Source organism: Marmota marmota, unplaced genomic scaffold (genome assembly GCF_001458135.2).
Source record: "Marmota marmota marmota unplaced genomic scaffold, marMar, whole genome shotgun sequence".
NCBI lineage: Eukaryota > Metazoa > Chordata > Mammalia > Rodentia > Sciuridae > Marmota > Marmota marmota.
Window position 1 is genome coordinate 25,616,603 of NW_025999842.1, and position 10,382 is coordinate 25,626,984.

Consider the following 10,382-nt stretch of genomic DNA (forward strand, 5'->3'; position numbering starts at 1 on the left):
TACAACTATCTTATATTTGATAAAGGGGCTAAAAGCATGCAATGGAGGAAGGATAGCATCTTCAACAAATGGTGCTGGGAAAACTGGAAATCCATATGCAACAAAATGAAACTGAATCCCTTTCTATGTTTATTTTGAACACAAGATCTGTTTCATTCTTTATAAGACTTTGTAGATCATCATCCACATTATGGGCCCATTCCTGATTCGTGAACACTAAGGATATTTCTTATTCACTATTATAGTGCTGCAAAGATCATTTTTATTCACCTGTGCAACAGTCTAGTGCACTTGAACAATATTAACTTAGCTAACTGGAACTACATTTCCCAGAACCCCCTCCCATCCTTGTTCTGGGTTGGCAGGAGCCTCAAGAGTTATCTTGCCATGGGGCATATTGGCATGAGTCCTCCCAGAGACTCTGGAGGCTGAGGCAGGAGGGTAACAAGTTTAAGGCCAGCCTCAGCATCTTACAGAGATCCTGTCTCAAATTTTTTTAAAAAAGGAAGAGGAGCTAGAGATATAGCTCAGTGGTAGAGTACCCCTGGGTTTGACCCCAAGCACTAAGATAGATAGATAGATAGATAGATAGATAGATAGATAGATAGATATGGGGGGGCAGTATTTTGCCAAGGTTTGAGAGGCAGAGTGATGTAGCAGTCAGGCCTACAGCTCCCCAGCTCCTATAGATCTCAGCCTTGCAGCCTCCCAGGCCAAATGCAAACACAGATTCCTGGCAGAGGGCATTAGCTTCTCCTGAGGGCTATTCCCATCACAGAAACTGAAACCTCAGAGGTGGTGAGAGACCCCTGCAGGTTCCAACCACGCTTGTAGGTTCCAAGTTATTTCTTACTCTTCCCATGTCATGGCCATCACCTGCTAACTTCATAGAAGTCATATGATCAGACATAGAAGCAATAGACCTCTCCTAAACTGTTTAAGCCAAATCCTATCATCAAGCCCTTATTCTATATCATATCTAATGGTTCAGCTTCTTTGCCCTGGGCTACCAGAGGAAGTCTAAGAGTCAGAGAAATGAACCCTAAATTGCTCCCTGTTCCAATTGCTGCACTCCCTTCTGCTTTCTCTTGGATGGACAGAGCTGCCTGAGGCCTAGGAAAGAAAAGTTGTCCATTACACAGTAAGATCCCTTCCTATCTCCTTTGTGGACTCCCTTTTGAGGGCACTCTCTATTCTTTGCTCTGAAATTAACTGGTCAGTGGAACATAAAAGTTCTTCTTTTTAAGAGCCCACAAAGAAGGTAAGTGCCTTGTTTTTGAAATAAAAGAAATTCACTTTCTTAATGTTAAATGTGAAACATGTGTCATTTGAAAACAATGAGTAAGCCAATATAGTATTCCACCAGGGGTTTTCCCCTTATTAGGATTTCATCAATATTGAAACAGACAAGTCTGGAGAAAAAGAGAATTTTTTCAATTAGTTTTTAAAGCTTAAGGGTCTAGCTGAGACAGGCAATAAGTCATGGATAAAAATCCCACACATTTGTTTATCCAAAGAGAAAAGGACATCACGGACTCTGATACTTTCTATGAGGCTTTCACGTGGTAAAGCTAAACTGGATGGCCCTCTGGAGAAGACGCCAACAGCAGGGCCCATTAATGTCAACACAGGCAGCCCAGAAGAGACTGACTTCAGTAGCTTAGCCTCATAAATAAGAAAATTGCTCATGTCTTCAAAACTACATGATGCTGAAAGCTAAGTATTTGAAGAAAAATAAAGCACAACAATAAGGTTGAAATACACCAACTCTCACTTTTTTCAGTAAGATTACTTCATTCTGCCAAATTAACACTTACCCCTCCACTTTAGAGTTGATGAGGGATGGAGAGAAAGAACAAATTCATCTCCATTGAGCTTCCTATTAAGAGAGACAGAAACAGAAAGAGAAAAAAAAAAAAAAAGCTTTAATACTCCCCCCACCCTTTTATCTTCTATCAGATTGAGGTTTTTCAAACAGATATGTGAAATCACAAAACAAAACAAAAAAAGTACAAGGTGAACAAGAATTTTTGTTGTTGCAAACTAAGTAGTAGAACAGTTAGGGGATGGGAGTTAAGACTCCATATGTCATAGTAAGGACTATATCTTTATGTGTCAATGGGAGTTGACATTTAGAGTGAGGGGTAAATGTAAATATGTCATCTCCTATCAAATACTCAAATCTGAGTAAGAAAGAGGCCCCTGACAACTATGAGTAACTCTTTGATTACAGCATCTTTGGCAGTGAGCAACTGAAGACCGAACTAAAGAGGGAATTTATTTTCTAACCTTAAAAATGTCCAGAAGATCAGTTCTGGAGTTGATTGATTCAGTGGCTCAGCAACATGGTCATGGATCCAGGGTCTTTCCATCTTCCTGCTTCATCACTGGAGAGTCAGCCACATGTTCTCATGGTCACAAGACAGTTACAGCATCACATCCTCAAATGACAGAGTCCAGAAGTTTGTGTGGTTCTTTAATATCTCTCTCTCTCTCTCTCTCTCTCTCTCTCTCTCTCTCTCTCTCTCTCTCTCCCTCCCTCCCCCCTCCCTCCCTCTTTTGTTTTCTTTTCAGGGGAGGGGAGACTGGGGATTGAACATAGGGGTACTTTAGCAGTGAGCTACATCCCCAAATCTTCTTTTTATTTTGAAATCGGGTTTCACTAAATTGCCAAGGCTGACCTCAAACTTTCCTCAAACTTGTAATCCTTCCGTCTCTGCCTCCTAAGTAGCAGGTATCACCGGCATGCGTCACCGCTGCTGTGCCACCACCACTGTGCCACCACCATTGTGCCCAGCTTGGTGTCTCCTTTTAAGAGCTAAAATGTTCAGAAACTCCTTCTCATCTCCTTGTCTAGTACTGGATTATGGCCCACCCCTCAGCCACAGGTGGGAAAAAAGAGACATGTGTGATCAGCTTAGACCAGGCAGGGCTTAACTGAGTCACAGGTATGGACACAGGAGCAAAGTCAGGCTCTGGGTGGGCCGCTGACCCTGCATATTATGCTGCTGCTAAGCCAATGTCTGGTTCAATATCACAAAAAAATATTTGCTGTCAGCCCAGAATGGGAAATTTCCAACTTTTTTTCCTCATTTAATACTTTGCCCCTTGAAAAGCCTTATGAATAAAATGTTAACAGGAACTAATACTTTCAGAGACAGACTTACACTGATAATAAGAGCTTGTTCTAAATGAATAATATGAAAACTTTCCAGGTAACATCCCCCCAAAATAATAGAAATAGTCAAAGAGAACCTAATTTCCATGTTGAGAAAATGCTCTTATATATGTGAACAATTACCAAAATACTTGGTATTTGAAGGACAGTCCCCTTGTCTTATTTACCCCATCACCCAGTGTTCCTATCTGGTTCCAATAGACATGCCAACAACAGTGCCCACTGCAGAGGTGGACTCAGAGCTCAGTAATTAGGGTATTCCAGGTGCCTCACCACATCACAATGGCAGACACAACCTCAATGCAGACAGGAATAACAAAAAAAGTGTCACCCCTTCTTTTTTTTTTTGGATCCTGACATGTTTGTATCCTGGGAGCCATAGGAAAAAGTATGGTTAATATCACCACACACACACACACACACTCACTCACTCTCCTAGACTAGTGGCAGAGAGAGGGGAGGGGGAAGAGGAGAGGTGTGTCCAACCAGCCTGAGGTTGTAACTGTTACCATTGTTGACAGATTGCTTAACCCACATTTCATCCTTTCTGTATCCAAAATTTTCACCATGAAATTTTGCAATTTCCCCCACTTCCATGAAAGAGTCTATTTCCCTTCTCCCTGATTTGGGACTTAGCCAGATGACTGATGGTCAATGAGATGTTAGCAGACGTGACATGCAGAAGGGCTTTAAAGTCTGTAATCACCAGGGGAAGAACTTGCCTCATTTTACCTGATGGTCCAAGGAAGACAAGACACACATGGAGCAGACCTCCAGCTCTGTACCACAGCCTCCCCAGCCTAGATCTGCAGATGCATGGGCCAGCTCCACTGGGATCCACAGAGCTGGGTCAGCCACCCTGGACATGTGAGCTAAACAAATGCTTGGTGTCCCGTGTCACTGAGATAATGTGCTGGCTTATTACTCAGAAATGGCTGGCCAACACAGCATAGGGGTACTTTAGCAGTGAGCTACATCCAACCAATACCTTACCTCCCTTTTTTATTCATCTAATATTTTTGTCTATTTGTTTATTTTTAAGTATCATAATGGAGGCTACAAAAAAGAAGGGTTCCTTTCCTGTTTTAGGTTTTGTTATATCTTTAAAACCAATAAAACTGTGACATTGTAGGCCCTTGATAAATATTTGATGAAGAGAGCAAGTTTGAGGTGAATATATGTCACTTTAAACAAGAGCCCCGCAAGCCACAAATCACATGGTTGTTTTTCTTTAGTTTTATAACATATATTTACATCATAAAAATCAATCCATAAGAACTGAACCTAGAGAGGGCTGGGGTGGAACAGGGTTTGAGTGTTTGCCTGGCATGCACTAGGCCCTCGGTTCAATCCTCAGCACTTAGGGGTGGGAACATTGAGATTACGGTTTTCTCCTGTTTGAAGGATTTTCATTGTTAACAAATGGTTAGTGAATCAAGGATCCATACAAAAGTACAGATTAGTACTCACTGAAGTCAATCCTCAATTAATTCTTAGTAGAGAAAATTCAAATCATAAAGCCCTAAGTTTACCCAAGCAAAGCCACAGTGTTACTGGTTTGCAGGTGACCCCTTTGTTAACAGCAACAGCCTGGGTGACATTATATCACAGGGCCACCCCCCTTGCATCTGAGATCCAATCTACGATCACACATTGCAATTAATTATTATATCTTCTTGGTTTCCTCTAATCTAGAATATTTCCTCAGACTTTCACTGTTTTCATAAGTTTAGATATATTTTAAAATTTGTAATTTATTTATTAGAATATAGGAGAGAAGGATTTGTGCTCATGCACTCATTTCTCCAATCGCTTCCTCCCTCCCTTTCATTATATATTCATATAAGTAAATTTTGGTTCAATTACAAATTTTAAAAATATCTATACAGTAGTAAGGAATTTTATTTATTCTATCAATTTTTAAATTGTTGTAAAGTGTGCATTACATGAAATTTACCACTATAACCGTTTTAGGTGTAAGGTCCTGTGGTTGTACAAAAAATTGTCACCACTCATCTCCAAAGCTCTTTTAATCTTGCAAATCTAAACCTCTATACCTGTTAAACAATAACTCCCCATTCTTTCTCCCTGCCCTGCAGCCACAGGCAATGGCCATACTAATTTCTGCCTCTCTGAATTATTCTAGGAATTTCATATCAGTGGAATCATACAATATTTGTCTTTTTTATGAGTGGCTTATTTCACTTAGTGTAATGTCCTCAATGTTCATCTATGTTGTAGTTCATCCGAGACTTCCCTTCCTTTTTAAGGCTTAATATTATTCCATTTATGCATGTACCATGTTTTATTTATCCATTCATTCATCACTGGATACTTGTGTTGCTTCCACCTCTTAGCAACTGTGAACAATGTTATTACAAATGTAATGTACAAATATCTTGGAAACACCAACTTTGAATCTTCTGAGTACCCTGAAGTGGAATTATTGTTTTATACAGTAAATTCTATTTTTAATGTCTTGAGGAACTGCCTTACTATTTTTCACAGCAGTTGTATCAATTTTGCATTCCCTTGTACAGTACACAGGGTTTCAGTTTCCTCATTTGGTTTTTGTGTTTGTTTTTGGTTTTGGTATTGGGGATTGGAGTCAGAGGCGCTTTGCCACTGAGCGACATCCCTAGCCCTCTTTTTTTTTTTTAATTGTTGTTGTTTGTTTTGGGTTTTTTTGTTTGTTTGTTTGTTTGTTTTTTGAGACAGGGTCTCATTAAGTTGCTAAGGCTGACCTGGAATTTTTGATCCTCCAGTCTCAATCTCCTGAGTCACTGGGATTATAGGACTGTGCCACTGTGCCTGGTGTGCTTTCTGTTTTTTTGATAGTAGCCATCCTAATGGGTGTGAGTCAGTATCTCATTATGGCTTCGATTTGCATTTCTCTACAGATTAATAATGTTAAAAATCTTTTAGAATCCTTGTTGGCCATTTGTATATCTTTGGAGAAATGACTCTCAAGTCTTGCCCATTTTAGGTGAAGGACTTTGTGTTGGGTGTGTGTGTGTGTGTGTGTAGCTGGGGATAGAACCTAGGGCCTTGCCCATACTAGTAAAGCACTAAGTCCCTGCCAGCATATTTTGCCCATTTTTAAATCAGGTCATATTGTCATTGTTGAGTTGTCAGAGTTCTTTATATATTCTAGCTATTAACCCTTTATCAGACATGAGATTTGAAAATATTTTCTGTCATCTATGAATTAACTTTTCACTCTTTTACTTGTATCATCTGATGCACAGCAGGTTTTTTGTATGGGGAGAGGGGTTGTTTTTGTTGTAGTATAGGGGATTGAACCCAGAACCTCAGATATGCTAGGCAAGCTCTCTATCCCTGGGCTATATCTATATATACCATGGTATATAATTTTTATTTTATTTTGAAACAGGGTTGCTAAGTTTCACATAATGGCCTCAAACTTTCAATCTTTCTACCTCAGCTTCCAGAGTAATCGTGATTATAGGTATAACCACAAGTGCCTGGCTTCATTCATTAGTTATAGTAGGTTTTTTTTTTTTGTATGACCTTTAGAATGTTCTGCACATGACATCTGTGAACAAGAAAAATTTTACTTCAATTTTAACATGGATGCTTTTTTTTTCTTTTCCCATAATTTCTCTGGTTAGAACTTCTAGAACTATTTTGAATAAAAGTGAGCAAGGATGCAAAAGTGAGCATCCTAGTCTTGTCCTGAACCTGAGAGCAACAGTTTTCAATTTTCTCCTCAAGTATGATGTTAAGCTTTTTCATATATGGGCTTTATTATGTTAGTTTTTTGAGTGTTTTTTATCATGAAAGAGGTTTTATTTTCTTTGATTTTTCATCAGTTGAGATAATCACATCTTTCCCATCTTACATTCTGTTAGTGAGAGATACAAGTTGAGTATCCAACTTGTCCAAAGTCCAAAAGTTCAAAATCCAAAATGTAGACTGGGGATAAAACTCAGTGGTAGAACAGTGGCCTAGCATGTATGAGGCCCTGGGTTTGGTTCCCAGAAGCTTTTAAAAATGCACAAACAAAATATGAAATGCCTTTAAAATTTAACAATTTTTGAGTACCAACATGGTGCCACAAGTGGAAAATTGCACACCTGACCTCATGTGTATGTTTAGTCAAAATGCAACTGCACTAAAAAATATTATATAAAATTACCTTCAGGCTATGAATATAAGATGCATATGAGGCATAAATAAATTTTATTTTTAGACTTGGATTCCTTTCCCAAGATATCTCATTATGTATGTACAAATATTCCTAAATCCAAAAAAGAATTGTGAACCATGAAACACTTCTGGATCCAAGCGTTTCAGAAAAAGGTTACTCAATCTGTTACACTGGTTGCTTCTCTTCTGTAGAACTATCCTTATATTCCAGGAGAAAATGTCACTTGATCATGGTATATAATCCTTTTAATGTGCTGCCCCATTCTATTTGGCACTATTTTTTTGAGGATTTTTTTTTAATCAATCATCCTCAAGGATATTGGTATATTGTGTTCTTTTCTGGCTGACATTGGCTTTTTATCAGGTTTATGGTGGATTCATAGAATGATTTTTAAAACGTTTTATCCTCTTCAACTTTTTAGAATAGTTGGAAAAAATTGTGCTAATTGCTTATAAATGTTGAATAGAAATAATCAGAGAAGCTATGATGATAAATTTTGTATATCAACTTAACTGGGTTACAGTTTCCAGATATTTACCTAACATTATTTCTGGGTGTGCCTGTGTCTTTCCATATAAGATTAGCATTTGAATTGGTGGACTCAGTAAGACAGAGTGCCCCCTTCCATGTGGGAGAAATCATCCTATCCATTGAGAGATTGATGAATTGAGAGTTTACCCTTCTACCTGACTTCTTGAGCTGGGACATTGATCTGTCTATCCCTGCCTTCAGACTGAGACTTATATCATGGGCTCCCCTGGTTTTCAGGCTTTTAGACATAGACTGAACTACATATGCCGGTTTTCCTGAATCTCAAGCTTGCAGATGGCAGGTCATAGGATTTCTCAACCTCCATAACAATGTGAATTCACTTCTCATAGTAATTCAATCTCTATTTCTCTCTCTCTCTTTTTCTCTCCCCCCTCCCTCCCCACTCCCTCTCTCCCCAGAGGAAGGAAGGAAGGAAGGAAGGAAGGAAGGAAGGAAGGAAGGAAGGAAGGAAGAATAATTTGTTGCTGTTATTGTTGTTCCTATTGGTTCTGTTTCTCTGGAGAACCCTGACTAATACAATTGCCATTTGGTCCTGGGTTTTTCTTTGTTGGGAGTTTTTTGATTGCTGATTAGATTTCCTTACTAGACATAGAACTGTTTGGATTTTCTATTTCTTCATGAAAGTTGAAGATTTCCTAAGTTGTGTGTTTCTGGCAATTAATCCATTTCATCTAGGTCACCTAGTTGGTTGGAGTACAATTATTTATAATATTCTCTATAATCCCTTTTATTTCTGTCATGTCCTCTCTTTCGTTTCTGATTTCATTTGAGTACTCTTGTTTTCTCTTAGTCAATTTAGTGAAAGGTTTGCCAACTTTGTCCATCTTTTCAAAGACAAACTTTTAGTTTTGTTGATTTTTCTCATTTGTTTTTCTAGTCCCCATTTGTCTCTATTCTATAATCTTCATTATTTCCTTTCTTCTGCTAGATGTGGGTTTAGTTTGTTCTTCCTTTTCTAGTTCCTTATGTATAAGTTCAGTTGTTGATTTGATAACTTTTTTTAAGTGAGATGTACACCTACATATTTACCTCAGAACACTGCTTTAACTGTACCCCACAGGTTTTGGTATGCTTCTTCTACACTCTTGTTTATTTCAAGGTATTTTCTAATTTCCCATGTGATATCTTCTTTGACCCATTGGATGTTTCAGAATTTGCTCTTGAATTTCTATCTGTCTATGGATTTTTCTATTTTCATTCTGCTATTGATTTGTAGTTTCATTCCACTGTGATTACAAAACATACTTTGTATGATTTTAACCTCTTTAGTTTATTAAAACTTGTGTCGTAGCCTCACATGTGATATATTCTAGAGATTGTCCCATATTGAGAAAAATTGTCCAATTTTGAGAAAAATGTGTTTTCTGCTATTGTTAGGTGAAGTGTTCTAGATATATCTGTTGGATTCATTTGCTCTATATCATTGCTCAAGTCCTTTATTTCCTTATTGATCCATCTGGTTGTTTTCTCAGTTGTTAAGTCCTGTATATAAGAGATATTAATTCTTCACTATCATATGTAGCAAATGTTTTGTCCAATTTGTCAGTTGTCTTTAGACTTTGCTTGGAATGTTTTGTACCATGACTACCAAAAAAAAGTCAAATTTAAAACATTTTTAACTGCTTCAAGATTTTGAGACATAGTTTTTCCTTTTACTCAAGGTACAGAGAAACTCTCATTTTTTTTCCTTCAAGTACTTGTAAGGTTTTAATTTTTTATATTTATATATATCCATATTTCCATTTAGATCTTATTCTTGTATATGGTGTAAGATATGGATCCAATGTTTTTTGTAGATAGCTACAGTTATTCCTATAGTCTTTTATTGTTTTGTTGTTGTTGTTGTTGTTTTGTGTGGTCCTAGGGAGGGAACCTAGGAGTTCCCAGCCATTTTTACTATTTCTTTTGAGACAGGGTTTTAGTTGCCTCAAACTTGCCTCAACCACCTAAGTCACTGGGATTACAGTTGATTAGCAGCACATCCAACTCCAATACCTTTTTAAAAATGTACATCCTTACTCCAGTGGTTTGAGATGCCACTTTTGTCATTTCCATGTTGTACGTGAGTCTGTTTCTAGACTTTCCATTGATCTGTTTGTCAAACTTATGCACTACTACCACACAACTTCAATTACAGTGATTTCATAGCATGCTGTAATATCTGAAAGGGCTAGTTTCCCCTTTTACTTTTTTACCCAGTGTCTTCCTACTTATTCTTGCATGTTTATTTTTCTATAGACATTTTAATATCAACTTATATTGTTCTATTTCTAAAAAGTTTGTGGCCACTTTTATCAGGTTAAACCTATAAGTTAATTTAGAGAGAACTGCATATATATACATAGATATATATGTTTCATTGTCCTGTCTGTGAACGAGAATTCCTTTCCATTTGTTCAAATACGTTTTAGTGTTTTTCAGAACATTCTTGCCTCTTTACAAAGAAACTCATTTGTAATTGTGGGATTTTACACAGTTAAG

The 10,382-nt window shown here is 37.7% G+C and overlaps 1 long non-coding RNA gene across 1 annotated transcript in view; it reads right to left on the bottom strand.

Moving 5' to 3' along the window:
- The window catches only part of LOC125618808, a 17,633-nt gene extending 15,206 nt beyond the window's left edge, over positions 1-2,427 (bottom strand). The window contains exons 1-2 of the long non-coding RNA XR_007350258.1: positions 2,290-2,427; positions 1,818-1,879 (exon numbers count right to left, since the gene is read on the bottom strand). This is a non-coding gene — a long non-coding RNA (uncharacterized LOC125618808). The remainder of the gene's footprint in view (positions 1-1,817; positions 1,880-2,289) is intronic.
- Between the last annotated feature and the right edge of the window lie 7,955 nt (positions 2,428-10,382).